Source organism: Oenanthe melanoleuca, chromosome 2 (genome assembly GCF_029582105.1).
Source record: "Oenanthe melanoleuca isolate GR-GAL-2019-014 chromosome 2, OMel1.0, whole genome shotgun sequence".
Lineage (NCBI taxonomy): Eukaryota > Metazoa > Chordata > Aves > Passeriformes > Muscicapidae > Oenanthe > Oenanthe melanoleuca.
This window is the reverse complement of record NC_079335.1, coordinates 133799095-133815590: the sequence shown is the minus strand read 5'-3', so window position 1 is coordinate 133815590 and position 16496 is coordinate 133799095. Positions and strand designations below refer to the sequence as shown.

Here is a 16496-nt window from a genome sequence, read left to right as displayed (position 1 = left end):
TAAACAATTTACAGTGCTTTGATTGATGCTGGATGCTGTTTGGAGAGAGGCAAGATGGACTGTATATACTGGGCTTCATTTTGGAGAGTTCAGGCTCAGGACTGGGCAGTATCCTACCTAATAAATAACAATAGTTAAAGATTGGGACTCTCGCTGCTTCAGTGCTCACAAAGCCACACAGACAAGGCTGAATGAAACCAGAGCAGACATTGGCCATGCAAACATCTGAGACCTTTGCAGGGGTGCCTGGTACAGTGGCCACAGTTCCTGGTTTTGCTTTTGCCCCATGCCTAACCCTCCAGCCCTCACTGAAGGAAACAGCTGGTTTTGTGGGTAGGACAGCCAGAACAGATGTGGAACATCACACTTCAGCTGCTTCTCCAGATCTGGGAGGGTGGAAGCTGGGAAGTATCACCATGTCCAAGAGGCAGCTCCAGTCCTTGCAAGAGTACAGTGAAATAAGTGGGCTTGCTTCTTTTGGCACAGCCTCAGGTTGTGCTACATGGCTGCTTTCCTCAGCCTTGCATTGTTCAGGCTCCCAGGGGCTTCCAGGACAAATGAGATTCTTTGGGTTACACTGCCCAAGTGCCTTTTCTGGGTGAATACCTTCCATTACAGGTGTGGACTATCATGAGGAAATTGGTGGAAGGGATGTTCCCATCTCCAGGGGAGACACTGGAGTGTGATTGCTGTGAGCAGGCGTGTGAGCAGCTCAGCTGGTGAGACACAGCTGGAGGCAAGCAGGAGCCCTGAGACAGCACAGCAGGAAAGACAGGGCTTGGGCTAATATCAGACTGAGAGGAAGTCAGAGATTTCATTCAGCTCAAACTAGAAACAAGTTGTTCAGTTCTGAACCATCAAAGTGATTTGTTTCTGGAATTAAGTAACCTGGACAAGTCTGAAACAACAGTTTCAGGACCATGCAGTTCCTAAAATTTTCTGTAATTTGACTTTCTGCCCTGATTGTGGACAAAGGCATGATTCTCAGAAGATCCCCTGAAGTGGAGCAGCCAGGCCCAGTGGTTATGCAAGAGCTGAAGGGCAAAAGTGTGGAAGAAGAGGAAAAAAAACCCTTTCTAGCTACCAAGTAGCTGTTCAGATTGGCTGTTCCAGGCAAAAAAATTAAAAAAAAAAAAAAAAAAGAAAAAAGAAAAAAAAAAAAGAAAAATTAAAAACCAGGTTTTTTTTGAAATCCCATTTCGGACACATTCACTGTCAAAGGTCTACTGCAGTTGCTGTGAGTAATAATGGCAGGAAATAAACAAGGAATTAACCCTAAAACTGGCACAAGATGTCTGGGTGGATGAGAGCTGGATAAAGGCTCTATGTACCCTTGGAGAGAAAGATGTGCTTCCTCTGAACAGAGAAAAGTAATGAAGTATTGATTTGAAATTATTGAACTGTGATACTTCATCCATGTTGCTGGCCATGGCCTTGCCTAATGGAGAGGAAAGTACAAGAGAACTTTCCCATTCAGACTGGAAAAAGGAAAAGGATGTCTGAGGCACACGTTCCACATATTGCATTCACCAGGGGAGAAAAGTAATGCTCAATACCCTCCTGATGTTCAAAACTGTTTCTGCAATCATCTTCAGCTGAGAAAAGGCTGATTGATCTCCCAGCTTCACCTCTGGTGTTAGCACTAAAAAGGCTGTATCTTTTCATTTAGCCTGCTGAAATCTGCACTCAGAACAAGAAGGATCTCAAGCAAAATGCAGCCTGCCTCTTCCTCCCAAGAGACCTTCCATACACTGCACTTAGCAAAGAAGTGAAGGTTTTGGGGGGACCTGAGGGACAGCAGGCTGATGGCAGCACTCTTTGTCTCCTTGGAGATATGTCTTGATGTAATTAATGGTAAAGAACAGGGGCAAGAATAAAAATGATTCAGAGAAGCTTTGGTATTTTTCCCCAGTTCAGCTCTATGATTAAACCCACACAGAGCCTCAAATGAGGAGATGAGCCTCAATTATGAGCTAAGGAGCATCATAATGAATTATCTTCTTTGCACTTACTTTAGCTGGTGAGTAATTCAATTTCCACCCGAATCCATGTTGGCTATGAAGATTTAGCCAATAACTGATTCACAAAGATGCAGGAAGAATGTAGATTTAGAAATGCAGAGGAAGGGCTGTAGCTCTTCTCCATTTAAACATTGCTAATCTAGTGCAAAATTTTTAAGAGATAACATTAATACTACCAACATTTCTTTGCAAGTCTACCTTTAATGAAAGTTAAATACAAAAAAAAAAAAAATGGCCTGCTAAATGAACAGTTTGAATCCTCTCTTTTATATACAATAAAAAAAATATTTTTATTTGGGATAGTGAGTCCCTTCTTAGATTTGCAGGCTCCAGTCAAATAGCAGAGACTATGTTGTGTATTTTATGTATTTTAGGGTGTTCTGCTCAGGAAATTCCCAGAGCTGCAGGTTATGAAGTTATAATTTAAATACTATTGAAAATATCAGCAGCCTCAGTTTCCTCCTGCTCCCCAGCAGTTGTGAGCTGCATGGGGTTGGCATTGTTGTGTTTCCAGCCTCAGCCATGGTGTGTGGGTACCAGTGGGAAGAGAAAGCTCTCAGAGCAGTTTTCCTGCATCCTATTCCTGTAAGTTACAGGATTTTTGGGTTCCTGGGGCAAAAACAATATGACTTCTGAAACTCTGGTCTGTGACTCTGCAGCTGCTGGAACAATTTGAGGGCTGGGTCCATAAATCCTGTGGAGCAGAAACTGGCTTCCAGAGCTGCAGGATCTTCAGCCCTGGCAGAAAGAGGTGCTGGCCCACAGCACTGTGCTCAGGCAGAAAACCAGTTTAACTAAATTTTTTAAATAGTGTTTGGGGTCAGTTTTGTACAGCAATTTACAAAGAGCTCAAGGGATGTTATTGTTTAAATAAATATTTAAGGGGGATTGCTCTCAATTTAAACACAGTGAACTGTAGCATGTGAAAAGCAGCAGCATTTATTTACACATATGCAAGAGGCCAAAACAATCCATTATGAACAAAGGTGTTGGATAACATCATTTTGTTTGATTCTGTTTTTCTGTGGGAAGTTATTGACAAGGGAATTTCTGCCTCATTCCAGTGTGCAGCAGGGGTGCAGACCCTGGCAGTCCCAGCCAGGGGATGCACAGTGCAAGAAAGCCACCCTGCAGCCCCACTGACATTTTGCTGAGGTGGCTGGGGTGGAAATGCAAGGTTGAACTCCTCAGGTTGCTGCTACCCAGCACAGCAGCAGGACCCTGTGCCTGATGGGGGTGGGAAGAGGTGGGTGTGGGTGGTTGTGCACAGCCCATCCCAGGTGTTGGCCAGGCTCTGATGGACACACAGTCACAGCCATGATGGCAGAAGGCTGCTCACTGCAACCTGGGCTTGCTTTACAGCCCTTCTTGGTTTGGCTGAGGGTCAGGGATGGCGACTCAAGAGAGTTTATTGTGCGTGGTGGCTGCAGAGCTGGAGCCACTTCTGTGGTGGGACACAAGGAGCTGCTGTCTGCCCTCCACAGACAATGCCAAGGGCATGAACACCCAGCTGGCAGCAGAAGAAAAGAAAAGAAAAGAAAAGAAAAGAAAAGAAAAGAAAAGAAAAGAAAAGAAAAGAAAAGAAAAGAAAAGAAAAGAAAAGAAAAGAAAAGAAAAGAAAAGAAAAGAAAAGAAAAGAAAAGAAAAGAAAAGAAAAGAAAAGAAAAGAAAAGAAAAGGTTCACTGCAGAGGGGCAAGACATCTAAATAAAAGTGAGAAGATACTAAAAGGCCGTAAGCAGTTAAAAGTGCTCAGTGAGTCTGAGGTTGTTAGAAACCTTTGTGTGCCATAATTCTCATGCACAGATTTGGATTATGGGACTCACAAGGGTCTTATAATTGATACAAAAAGGATGTGGGGGAATCACATTTGTCTCACTGGGGAAAACCTGAATTTATGTCTGGGTAGGAGTTTCCTAAATTCATCAGTGCAAAAGGCTGAAATGCTCATCTTCCTCACCCTGTGCTTAGCCTCCTTCTTCTGAAAAAGGTAAAGCCTTTTTGCCTTATCAGAAATGAGTATTTCTTTCCTGATATGACTGTGTATTCACTCCCCTTCTGCATCTGAGTTGCAAGACAATAGAGCACATAATAAGTCACTTATCCAGAGTGTCCCTGAAATTGGAGGATTCTGTAAAGGTCACTCAGCCCAAGTGACATGTGTTTCATGGATGCATTTGAAGACATGGCAGATGCCCTGTATTAAGCATGATTGATTTATATAGGATAACACTGTTTGGATTACCAAGATGATCTCTACAAGAGTACTCTGAAAGGGCTATGCCTTGGTAGGAGACAAAATTTGTACATCCATTCATAAGAAAATTTATTGATGTTTCACCCTAACACACATTGCTGGACAGCAGAATAACTTGAAGACATATTTATATCTGAATTGCAATTGCAGGAAAATAGCAACCTCCTGTCTTCTTGGATCAATTTGATTCTCTCAAGCCACAGGTTCTGGAGACAACATTACTCTGCAATTGCATTCAGAAACCCAAGTTTCTGGCATGGATCAGGACAGAAGACTTGGCCCACACAATCTGTGGAAACATCGGGGTATGCAAAGTAGGTAAAAAAATAGCATTAATTTCTGAGACAAAACAATTCATGGTCATGACTAATTGGAAACAAATGAGTAATAGTATTACACAAAAGCCCCATTTTGTCCATTGAGGAACCGCAGAATTAATTGCATGTACTTTAGTTTCCAGCAGAGGCAGAGTCCCAAGGCACAGTGTTGTGATTGTTGAACTAGTCATGTTGTACATACTGGTTTAATTCAGACCAAAACTGTAGGAAGAGCATGGGATTCTCTGACTGGAGTCTGAGCCTCAAGTAGGTCAAGCAATTCATCAAGCAGTGAAGGTTTTGGGTTAGCCTCATGAGGTGACCTGACTCTTGCCCTGGGCTGTGTGCAGTGCAAGGAGCTGGCTGGACCAGCTGGGATGGCAGATGAGAAGGCAGCAGCTCTTTCAGAGCTGTGCAAGAAACCTTATGCACAGACCTGACTGCTTCACTCATGGTGCTGCTCCCTACTTGTAATCATCTCATCAAAGCTGTAAGAGCATCATCCTCCTGGGTTTATTTATTTTGTGGCAACTTCCACAAGAGCATCCCCAATAAATGTCTCTGGTCCTTCAACTATCAGTCTCCACTCCTCTGTAGTCATTCAGCATCAAACTTTAGGGATGTCCATTTTCTACCTGAGGGATGTCCATTTTCTACCTTGACCCTTGGAGCACAAGCCCATAAGTATCCACCACTCCTTTCCTTTTCAGTTTCAGTTCTTCTGCAAATCCCTGCTTAAAACTCCTGGTTGTGACATCCTTGACTAAGGCAAGGCTGTTAGTGTGCAGCAAGCACTGCCTGCAGCACTGGCCAACACTGTCTCACAGCTTCTTGGTGCTCCTTCCTCTCTCTGTAGCTGCCTGTAGGCAGCTCTGATCTTCTCTCACTGCTCTCACAGCTCCTGGCCTGGTTCTTTGTTTCTACACAGTCTCACAGAGCTGGCTCCTGATGTGCACATGGTGCTCCCAGGAGCTGATGAGGATGATGAAACTTCACAGTCTCTGTGGAAGGAGGGTGTGTCCAAGGTTGCTCCATAGTCTATAGCCATAAAATAAATTAATTAAACCACCTCTCCCTGCCAATCCAGCAGGAGTGGAACAAGCAGACTGCAGCTCCCTACCTGTTGATGTGGAAATCACGTCACAATGAACACTGAGATTTTGCCATCTGTCTCCAACATTGCATATGCAAAGCATACAAAAATAGGCTATAAGAATAGTGTTAAGACTGAAAAATCCACAAGGCAAGAGCTGCCAGAATTAGGCCTCCTTTGTGCTGTGTGTTATGGTACAATTGTTAATTCGATGAACACACAATATTTTTCCAGAGGTCTCAGCTTTATCCCATGGTACTGGATGGACTTTTTTTCACTGGAGATATTATACAGAATTTTTTTTCCCCCTTAGAGTTCAGTGTAGCCATGGGCTTTATTTTCCTCCCAAGTTCTCCTCAACAAAAATGACTGATTTTCCCAAAACTTGGAACTACAATGACACATTTCACTATAGTACTTGGGTTCTTCACATGTGTCCTTGAGCTCTAGTACCTCTGTCAAGGGTGGTGGTTCTTTAGCCATTTGAATAAAATGGAAACAGAGACAGACAGGTAAGCCACAGCTTGGCTGCATCAGGCACCAGTTTATCAGGATCTTGGTCACTCATCCCAGAGAGTGGCCAACAGACATGGGGCTGTGCAGAGTGTTCATCAGCAGGCACACTGGACACGCTCGAGGCAGGGCTCCCACCAGCTCCCACCCCAGAAAATGACATCAGGAGCAGACAGTGGGGCACCCCACAGCCACTGGCTGCAGACTGGGGAGACCCTCAGCAAGATCTGGCACAGAGGACCCTGCAGTGGGACTGAAGCCAGTTCTGAGGTCACACTCATTCTCAAAAGGGGACCAAGGATGGGGCAGCTGAGGTTTCATATCAAGCTCTGGTGCACCCAGACTCTCCCTATGGCTCACACCTTGATACCTCGATCTTCCTGACCTGCTCCAAGCCCCCTGACTCCTCATTTGTACCATGTACTCCTCATCCCATTCCCATTCCCCCCAGTTTTAGCATCTGAGTACCAGATCTCTGCTCAGCCCAGCATTGCTGGGGTGCCTGTCTGTCATCAGGCTGTGACATGAAAGAATCAAAATGTTGTTCCCTGCCTGCCTTTCCACTGACCATCAACTCTGTCCTGAGCAGCATTAGGTGAAGAGCTCATCCTCATTCCAGTCCTTGAGCTGGGTTGACTCTTGGATTGCAGAGAGAGGACCAGGGCCCCTGTGGTGCTGTGGGGAAGAACAGGGATCTGCAGGAGCTTGGTAGCACTGACTGTTTGCACAGGAGCACTGGGGTCATCACCAGGACCTGCTGGGACGCTGGGCTCAGCTCACTCACATGGGAAGGAATCATCTCAGCACATTTTGACTGCTCAGCCCTAGCACATCCCTAAGAAGTTGCTATTTTCTCTCTTCAAAGGCTATTACTAAGCCAAATTGGAGGAGATTTGCAAAGTTAAAAAAAAAAAATCACATTCCTAACAGAAAGCTGCCAAATTTCAGATCTCAACTCCAGAGCACAGAGGGATAAGCACTATCCAAAGAAAGGATCACCAGGTTCCCCCCTCCTGTTTCTTCCTTTCTTTTTTCTCCAATTGGACAACAATTCCTTTTTCCCTATGCTTATTCTTGGAATGGACAAAACTGGCTGGACAGTTTTGGCTGAAACTTTCCAGAAGAGAACTTAGCCCAAGGCAGACAATCAAGTTGGAAGAGCTCAGTCTAAACTTTTCAAGTCTGACAGAGTTACTAGCAGCAGGAAGGCAGTCCTGTGGCAGGACAGAGATGAGTAACCTTCATCACAGGAGCTGCACGAGATCCCACCTCTGACGCACTCAGAATCAGAATAGCTGGTGATGCTGCTCCATTCAGGTGCATCTGATCACAATTCAGATATGTCACCAGCAAAAAAGCTTTAAGTCAGTCATCCCACTGAGCCTTCCCACACCCCTTCCTACTCCAACAGCTCTTTCCATCCAACAGCTGATGATACAGAAAAACAGCTCCCTCGCCTCCAGTATCTGTGAGCTATGTATGTGAGGCTCAGCTTCTTGGATAGAGGCAGCTGATGCTAAAATGGGATTGCTCTCTGAACTAATGTATTCAAAATTAATAAAAGAAATAAAACAACACACTCCTCTGGCATGTTCCCATGCATATTTTCCATAAAAGTTAATTTTTCCACAAGAGCAAGTTGTGAGTTTGTGGGGGTTTTGCACTGAATCTTGATACGGAGCTTAGAATTCTTGGCACTGCTCAGGACGTTAAAATGACATCAGCTCCATTTCTATATTGGAATTTTATAGTTCCTGCCTGACCGCATTTCTTTGTTTTGCACATGTTCTCTCTCCTCCTTGCTGCCTCTGCCGAGGTGTGCTCAGGGCACAGGCAGAGCTCTGTGTTTGTGTTCCTTGCAGCCTGCTGTCCCTCCCTGTGCCCGGCACCCCAGGGATAAAGCTGCATTTCTCCCCAGGACAAAGCAGCACTGTTGGCTCAACCTTCTCCTGTCAGAGAGCTTCCCCACAGCGTGGCAGCTCTGTGCTGGGAGGACCTGGTGGTCCTCCTCTCTCCTCTGACCCAGCAGGAGTGAGAGCATCCTGCCAGGGGAGTGACATGGCTGTGGGACATGGGGACCGGGGAGGCCAGGGACTGCACACAGGACAGTGTGAAACCAGCCTGTCCTGCTCAGGGAAGGCAAAAAGGGGTAGAAAGCAGAGGAAGAGGAAAGTGAGCATCTCTCAAGGCTTTCTCCAGCACTGAAGGCAGCACCTGGAGCAGCATCACACAACGCAATCAAACTGCCCCATGCCTTGGGGCAAGGAGGGACAGCATTGTCCTAAATTTAGCAAAAACGTGAGTAAGGGTGTTTGCGTATTCCCCAGCAGTGCCAGCCTCTGAACATCGCGGGGCAGGAGGGCTGGTGTGCTGCTCAGCATCCCCTGTGAACAACAGCACGGGGCTGCGAGAGTTAACAGGCTCTGGCTCTGCGACTACAGTTCCACGGGCATTAGCACAGACATCACGCTTGTTTCCTGGATTTCACATAGAATAAGGATTCAAGGAAAGATGATGCTTTTCTGCATCCCCTGTGACTTGGAAAGCAGAAAGAGCAAATAAAGGCAGTTAATTATCTGGCACGCCGCATCCAAACATTCCCGAGAGCGGGGCTCCGCCGTTCCTGTAGAGTCACGCTGGAGCAGCGTTAGCATAGACTGTAAACAGAGCCAGAGCCATCCTCAGCACAGCCTCAGCCTCCCAAAGGGCGCCACAGCAGCTGGACAGACCCAGGAGGGGCTCTACCTGGCACTCAGCAAAACGCCAGTTCTGCTTTAGTCTGGCTACAACACACTGCTACCCGGGCTGGCTATCTTACATGCTCAGCTTCTCTGATGTGTGATGGAGAATCACTGCTCCTTGCTCCTCTGTGCAAGATTTATCATTTCATCATTTCACTGCCGACTGGAAATAGCCAGAAGACCAGGCTAACATTTCAAGACTGTGAATGCAAACGCTTCTTGCTCTATAACAGCAGCATTTTTACAATTGCTTTTGCAACAGCCTCTTTGCAATCGTGTCTATAAGCTCCTTTACAAGCACATGCAACCGTATACAGAATGCAGAAAATCTTTACCTTGCTTGCCCAGAGGAGAGAGCCTGGCTTCCTCTCATGGATCAAAAGTAGGATGGAAAACAAACCCGAGAAAGAGCCTTGAACAGACTCATCTGCTGAGAGTTGTTTAAATCCCGAGCCTGCTCCTGCTCGCAGCTCTAAGTTTGTGCTCTGAATAGAGGCTGTGTTATTTTAACCACAGGATTTCTAGTCATGGGGGAGGAGAGATGGATTAGGTACGTTTGCAATCTAATGCTTCACATTTACCTCAACTGAAATGAACCACTTTTAGCCTGATGTAAATAAGTACAGCTAAGATATAGATTTCAAGAGCCCACAACCAATTATGCTTAAACTAACATGCTAAATAACTGTGGAAAATTCCAGAGGAATAAGATAACATACTTTAGTGTTCTTTCCTAAATAAAAGGCATGTGTGGAATTTCATGCTAGATACTATGACAAGTGAGGGGTAGCAGATGAACTGCACAAACTAACCTATGCAAGGTGCTGTACCTCATAAAACAATATTCCTAACACCTGTTAGCATGGATTTCAGGAGGCATCCCAGATATTTGCATTTTCATGGCTTGTAAAAAGTACAGATATGAGGGATTTGAGTCTAATATTCCAAAAGAACAAGCAAATCTCTCTAAGTTAATAATGCATGATTTTGAAAGGTCACGGGGTCTGTAGTTCTGTGAGAGTACAAACATTAACCCACTGAACTGGTGCCACTTCCAACAGCAGTGTAAGCTGGATACCCTCCTGCAGCTCATGGCTTGCTACAGAGACTGTTAAATGCAGGCAAAATCTTGTGCCTAGGACAACTGGTTGTGGTTTTGTTGCTTAACCCAGCTCAAACTCTGCTTCCTTTCCTGGTTTATGGTACTTTAATGTCACAGCTGATGTGATTGCAAAGCTCAACACGGCCCAGGCTTCCATGGTCACCTCAGAGCTGATGGAAAAGATATTTCCTCACTTTCTGAGATGCATAATTTGAAAATAAAGCACATTCTTAAACTTTGGGATGAATTGAGAAAAACAATTTGAATGCAAAGCACTAGAGACTAATGGAAAAATTCCAATTTGTCTTTGACAGCAGAGGCTTCAGGAACACAAGTTTAATTCCATTTTGGATAAAACCTGGCTCTATAAATAACATTATCTTGCACTTACATAACGCTCTTCATCCCAAAGCGCTGCCGGGTGCTTTGCAGATGTAATCATCCTTTCTGAAAAACGCGGGCAGACCTCCCAGGCAGCCCTGCAGGGAGGGAGGAGGGGGGAATGGGGGAATGGGCAGGCCTGGAGGGTGGGGAGGGTGGGGAGGGTGGGAAGGATGGGGAGGGTGAAGAGAATGGGGAGGGTGAGGAGGATGGGGAGGGTGGGGAAGGTGGGGAGGATGGGAAGGATGGGGAGGAGGGGACGGGTGAGGAGGATGGGAAGGAGAGGGAGGATGGGGAGGGTGAGGAGGATGGGGAGGATGAGGAGGATGGGGAGGATGGGGAGGATGGAAGGATAGGGAGGATGGGGAGGATGGGGAGGATGCAGAGGATGGAAGGATGGGGAGGATGAGAGGATGGGAGAATGGGGAGGATGGGAAGGATGGAAGGATGGGGAGGGTCAGGGCCCGTGCTGTGCAGAAGGAAGGCAGCAGAGCACGCAGCAGCAGAGCACCCAGCAGCAGAGCACCCAGAAGCAAAGCACCCAGCAGCAGAGCACCCAGCAGCAGCCTGGCTGGCTCCTGTCCCTCAGGAGCAGCCCAGCTCGTGGGTGCTGGCTGGAATCATGGGGACCCAGCTTGCTGGGTCACCCAGACAGGGCTCAGGGAGCTCTTTCTGTGCAGGTCTGGTGCCTTCAGCAGACTGAGCTCTCTGAGCTTCCCCTGATGCATGGCTCAGCCTGGCTCCCCTGAGCTTGGGGCTTTGTGGGACAAATTGGTAATCTGTTGTGGTTTAGCCCCAACCAACAACTAAGTACTGAGCAGCTGCTCACTCCCTCCCCACAGGGATGGGGAGAAGATGCAGATAAGGGCAAAATCCGTGAATTGAGGTAAGGCCAGTCTAATAATTGAAATAAACTTTTATTTTAAAAAACAGTAATAAAAGGAAAAATGCCCAGTACAATTGCTCAGCACCTGCTGATGACTGACCCCTGCCAGCCAGCTCTGCAGTTTATACACTGAGCATGGCATCCCATGGTATGGAACATCCCTCTGGCCAGTTCAGGTCAGCCTGGCTCCTCCAGCTTCTCGTGCATGAGAAACTGAGAAGCCCTTGACTTAGCACAAGCACTGCTCAGCAGCCACTCTAACATCAGTGTGTTATCAACATTATTCTCATACTAAATCCAAAACATGGCACTGTACCCTCTATTAGGAGAAAACTAACTCTATCCCAGCTGAAACCAGAACAGATCCCAAGTATCTGTGCCACAGCAGAGATGTGAACCTGAGCTAGACACAGAATGTCCCCAGACCTCCCATCAGCTTACATCAGCTCATGAACCAACATCTCCTTCCACCACTCGAGCAGCTCACTCCACCCAAGCTGCTTTCCTTGGCTGTAATTGTCATGACACCAGTTCCACTGATGTTTTTCTCCCCCTGCATGGGACCCCAGAAGGAAAGGAGGCATGAGAAATGCCCACAGGCAGGGACAGGGAGGAAGCCCCAGTGGGAAGAGCCCAGGTCTCTCAGTTTGCAGATGCTGGTGTGTCAGGGAGCAGAGCACTGCACCCAATGCTGCAGAGGGGACTTCTCTTGTGGTCCCTGCTGCACCTGGATGGGGGATTCTGTGTGTACAAAGAAAGTTTCTGTGCTGCAGATGGGTTTATTTTTCATTTTCATTTAGCTGATTCAATAGGAAACAGCAGGAGGATGAGAGGCCAGCAGACTTTGCTCTGCAGGTTGACCTGAAAAGAGTCCATTTTTCCAGAGAAACCAAAACCACAAAACTGTGAGGAGGGAAAGCAAAAATAATTTTGAATTAAGTGAAAGCTTTTGATCCTAATGCATGGTTTGGTTTTTCTAGCTTACCTCTTAGGTCAGCCTGTGCTCAACTTACAAAGAAACAGCACTTTAAAAACAAACTTAGAAATTTAGAGTTTCATTTCTGAAATGTCAAGGCAAGATATTTCAGCATTCCACATAACTCCTATTTCTCTGGGATGTGGACAAAAGTACTAACAGAGGGATGGGTTTAGTGTTTGTTTCCTTTGCTGCCCTAGACAAGTCAACAAGCTGAACACAAATTCACCACCAGCTCCTGCAAGTTCACAGTATTTTGCAAAAAAAACCCCAATATTTCAGAGTTAGACTCCAATACAGCATCCAGCATTTGGGAGTCAAACACCTGCTTATTGATGAAGTTTTGCATTTCCCCCCTGCCTGATGTGTCTGCTGCAGTACAGACCATGAACACACTGCCTCCAAAGCAAAGGCAGCTCCACAATCCCCCTCCTCTCTTCACTGTGGATCCAAGCTGGAATGGCTGTTCCCAAGAGTGAACAGCAACAAGTCATTCCTGGCCTGTGAGGGAGTGTTGCCTTTCAGCAGCCCCATGCAGTGCTGGATATTTCTGCACTGCTCACACTGGCTGAGCTCTGGAGCTGCAGTGCTCACCTGCCTCCCATTAAAGCCTGCAGAATAAAACACAGCCCAGTCAGACTTACTGAGGGATTCAGTTTTGCACTTCAGTCAGCATTTGTATGAATTGAGAACAAATGAAAGGAAATGTGAAGCAAAATGAACTGCACAATGAAGTACAATTTTGCAGCATCAAGAACTCCTACACTGGCCACTCCTGAGATAATGGGAGGAAGAATTCATAATGGACATTGTCAGTGGGAAATTACATGTTAAAGAAACTGGAGTAGCTGCTCATCTATTTTGCATGTTTTCTCCTTTTTTTATAGTGAACTGAAAACTGGAAATGAAAAGTTTCAATTTCTTTTGAATTGGGGAACTGCTTCTAGAAGTTATACTGTCAATCCACACCACTAAGAGATCTTCCATTAGGATTCATGCAAAACTTCCTGTTTGCTCCAGAAAACATAAGCTTTTGGGAAAAGGAGCCCATTGGGAATGGTAACAGACCACATTTTCACACTTCTCTACAGTTTTGACAACTGGTACTTCTGTTGTAAAAGAAAGAAAATGTTTTCTTTAGCACTCCATGAACTGAGGCCCTGAACCAGCCCCTCACCCTATAAAGCACAATAAGCAACAAAACAGTGATAGTTGTCAAAACAAAAAAAAAACCAAAATAAACAAAAAAAAAAAAAGGGAAGAAAGTGAATTTAAGTTCATGCATCTGAATTATTTTCTTTCTAGATTACAGTGCTTGCTTCTGTTCTGTTCCATTTCTAAAATTACATCAATCATGACCATCAGTAAACATAAAACACCAAATGGTGTGACAAGCTAAAATCAAACAAATTTACAGTTAATTGCAGGTTAACCCAGGCAACTCCACCAAAGAGCTTCGTGTTTGTTTTCCACAAGAAAAGTTACATGACATGACAAGACTTGAGGTAAGATGCTGCACAGAGCTGCTCACAGACATTCTCCAAGCCTTCATCTCACCTAGCAGCCCCAAGGAATTTGCTCAGGAATTATGAAATGCTCATGGAAGTTCCAAAACTGAGCCCCAAAGCCTTTTGCACGGCCAGGGTGGGCAGAGGGACGTGGGGCTGTCCCTGCCTTGGTGCAGCCACACCAGCCCTGACATCTCCTCTTGGGGAGAATCACAGAACCACAGACTGGGTTGGGCAGTCACACCCATCACTAGCCCAGGTTGCCCAGAGCCCCATCCAGCCTGGTCACAAAGGATCTGCACAATCTGCCTTGAGCTCCTCTGTTTTTTTTTTTTAACTAAGCCAAAGCTAAACCTTGTCCTTCCCAAACAAGAGGCCTGAATAATTTACTTTGCTTCATACATGAGGATTTGATCCCCAGATGTATCACAAACTCCCTGCATCTCTTTTGGCAAATCACCTTTGATGGATTTTCATACACTCTGCAGTAAAGCCAAGTCATTATAGTTACTGTATGAGGCAAGATCCCCAAAAGATCTCATTTCCCCTTGTCCAGAGTTCTCTGGATAAACTAGCCCATTATTTTACTTACTAATGGAAGCTGAGCTCTTCTGAAAACCTGCCTGCACTTGGCAGCCTCAAGTTCTGAGGAAATTTTGTTTCCACACCTCTCTGTCTCCATTCCCATCCACATACTGAAATAAACCATCTTTCCTTGAAGCCTTTGTCTGAATTTTCTGTTCCAATCACAAAGGCAGATGGTCAGACCTCCCTCATGTAAGGTGTCCTAACCTGTCTTTCATGGCAGGGCACAAACCTCTGGCACACATCTGGCTGCCCTCTTACACAAATACACACTGTTTGCAACAGGAATTGAACTAAAAAAAAGTAAACTGCACAGAGGAGGGACACTGGAAAGGGAAAAAAGCATCATGTCAGATTCCTCTTTGATGCACTTTAATCAGTTTTCTCTTGTAAGATCCTGAGTGTTTGGGACCTATTTCTGCTGTGTACACTTGGAGGATTAGAAGGCACATTTCTTGCAAAAGGTAGTGTAAAGCTTTGAGTTTTTAACAGTGAATATGAATAAGGATGACCATGCTTTCTCTAGGGTAAGCATCAGAAGGAGCAAAACACCAGGAGTTCCCAGGAAGTAGAGAGAAACTGCACTTAAGGTCAGAGCAAACAGACCTTTTCTCAATTTTACGGCCATAGCAAATTTTTTTTTTAAAACTCATGTTTACCATAGGATTTCTCAGGTGCTGGAACTGCTCCTTTGAGCTGTGGAAACTTACTCACAACCTAAGGTGCAAAGGTCATTGTACTCAAATTATGCACTGCCTCTAGCAGACAAACTCATTCCTTCCTGTTTGCATCCTAGAGAGTCAAGGCTCACACTGGATGTGCAAAGGAGAAAAACAAGGCAAAGAACTTTTTGGCAAAGCTCTGATAATCAGACTCAGATATTTACTAAGACCAGCAAGCTCATAGTAACCATTCCTAACAAAAATTACAAGAGAGCAAGTTTATGCAATGGCTGGCAGTGGAGTTCCCAGCTCCATCCTTCAGAGACACAGCAGGCCTGACAGGGTGGTGTTTTGGAAATTCTGAGTGCATTGTAGAAAGTTGTAAGTGCCAGTAGCTTCTTCTAAAGCCAGGGCATTTGGCACTGTCTGGGCCAAAGCCTGCTCTGAGGCTGTGCTGGGGATGGACTGGCACTGCCTGCCAGGGAGCTCATCCCAAGGCAGCTGCTGATGGAACTGGGGTCAGCCCTGTGCCATGGTCTGCTCTGCTTTCACCTGCCTGCTGCAAGTCAGAAAACTCACAGAATGCCACAAGTCTTAATCTGGGCACTCCTACTTCATACTGGCCTGTTCAGTATGAAGAAAGCATCCCAAAAAGGTTGACAACTGCATCCATGTTCCATGTTTGTGTCCAGTCTCCACACTGCACAGAGCCACACTCCTGTGCTTGCCACTGCAATCCCAGTTTTTGGTGCCAAATCATCATCCAGACTAGCCAGGGAGGACCCTGCACAAGGACAGTGATGCAGTGACATTTCCCATCACACTGAAGTGTCCATGAAGACAGAAGTGTGAACATTTAGCTGAGCAAAACCAAGGTGCAAATTTCTTAGTTTCATGTGTTGGTCCTTTGTAGGGATGCTCCTGAGTTTGGAGCTGGATTTTTTAAACTGTAAGTAACAATCCATGTGGATTTCATTCCTTACCAGCCCCTTTGCAGTACATTTCTCTACAGGTCTCTACAAAAAAACTCTGTCAGGCTGTTCTGGGCTGCATGCAGGGAGTAGCCTGGATATAAAGTCTTTTGCTTTCAGCAAATCTCTTCAAATCAATTTAAGACAGGAGCAGTTTGAAGCTCTTACCCTCTGAGAACTACTTGGCAGCTCAAATGAGATGAATTAGGCCAGGCTCCAGAAGATGTGACGTTGTCACAGCAGGGTCAGCAGCAGCCTTAGCCAGCATCCTGATCCCTGTTTGCAGATGGGGAGAAAAAACCCACTGCCCCTGTCCTCAGCCACGAGAGATGAGTGAGATAACCATTGGTGATTCCCATGCATCTGTGTGTGCTGGTATTCCAGAACAACCCATAAACGGCAGAGAAGAAATTGCATGAATTAGACACTCACAGTCCCAATTTACATTTTACTGCCCCTTCGTGCCTCTTAAGGAAAAGAAACA

At 45.7% G+C, this 16496-nt stretch overlaps 1 protein-coding gene across 1 annotated transcript in view; it reads right to left on the bottom strand.

Annotated features, from left to right (window-relative positions):
- Positions 1–9427, bottom strand: part of JCAD (junctional cadherin 5 associated) — a 58912-nt gene extending 49485 nt beyond the window's left edge. Inside the window, exon 1 of the mRNA XM_056484078.1 lies at positions 9277–9427. The gene's annotated coding sequence lies outside the window, so the exon portion shown is untranslated. The remainder of the gene's footprint in view (positions 1–9276) is intronic.
- Positions 9428–16496: the final 7069 nt, after the last annotated feature.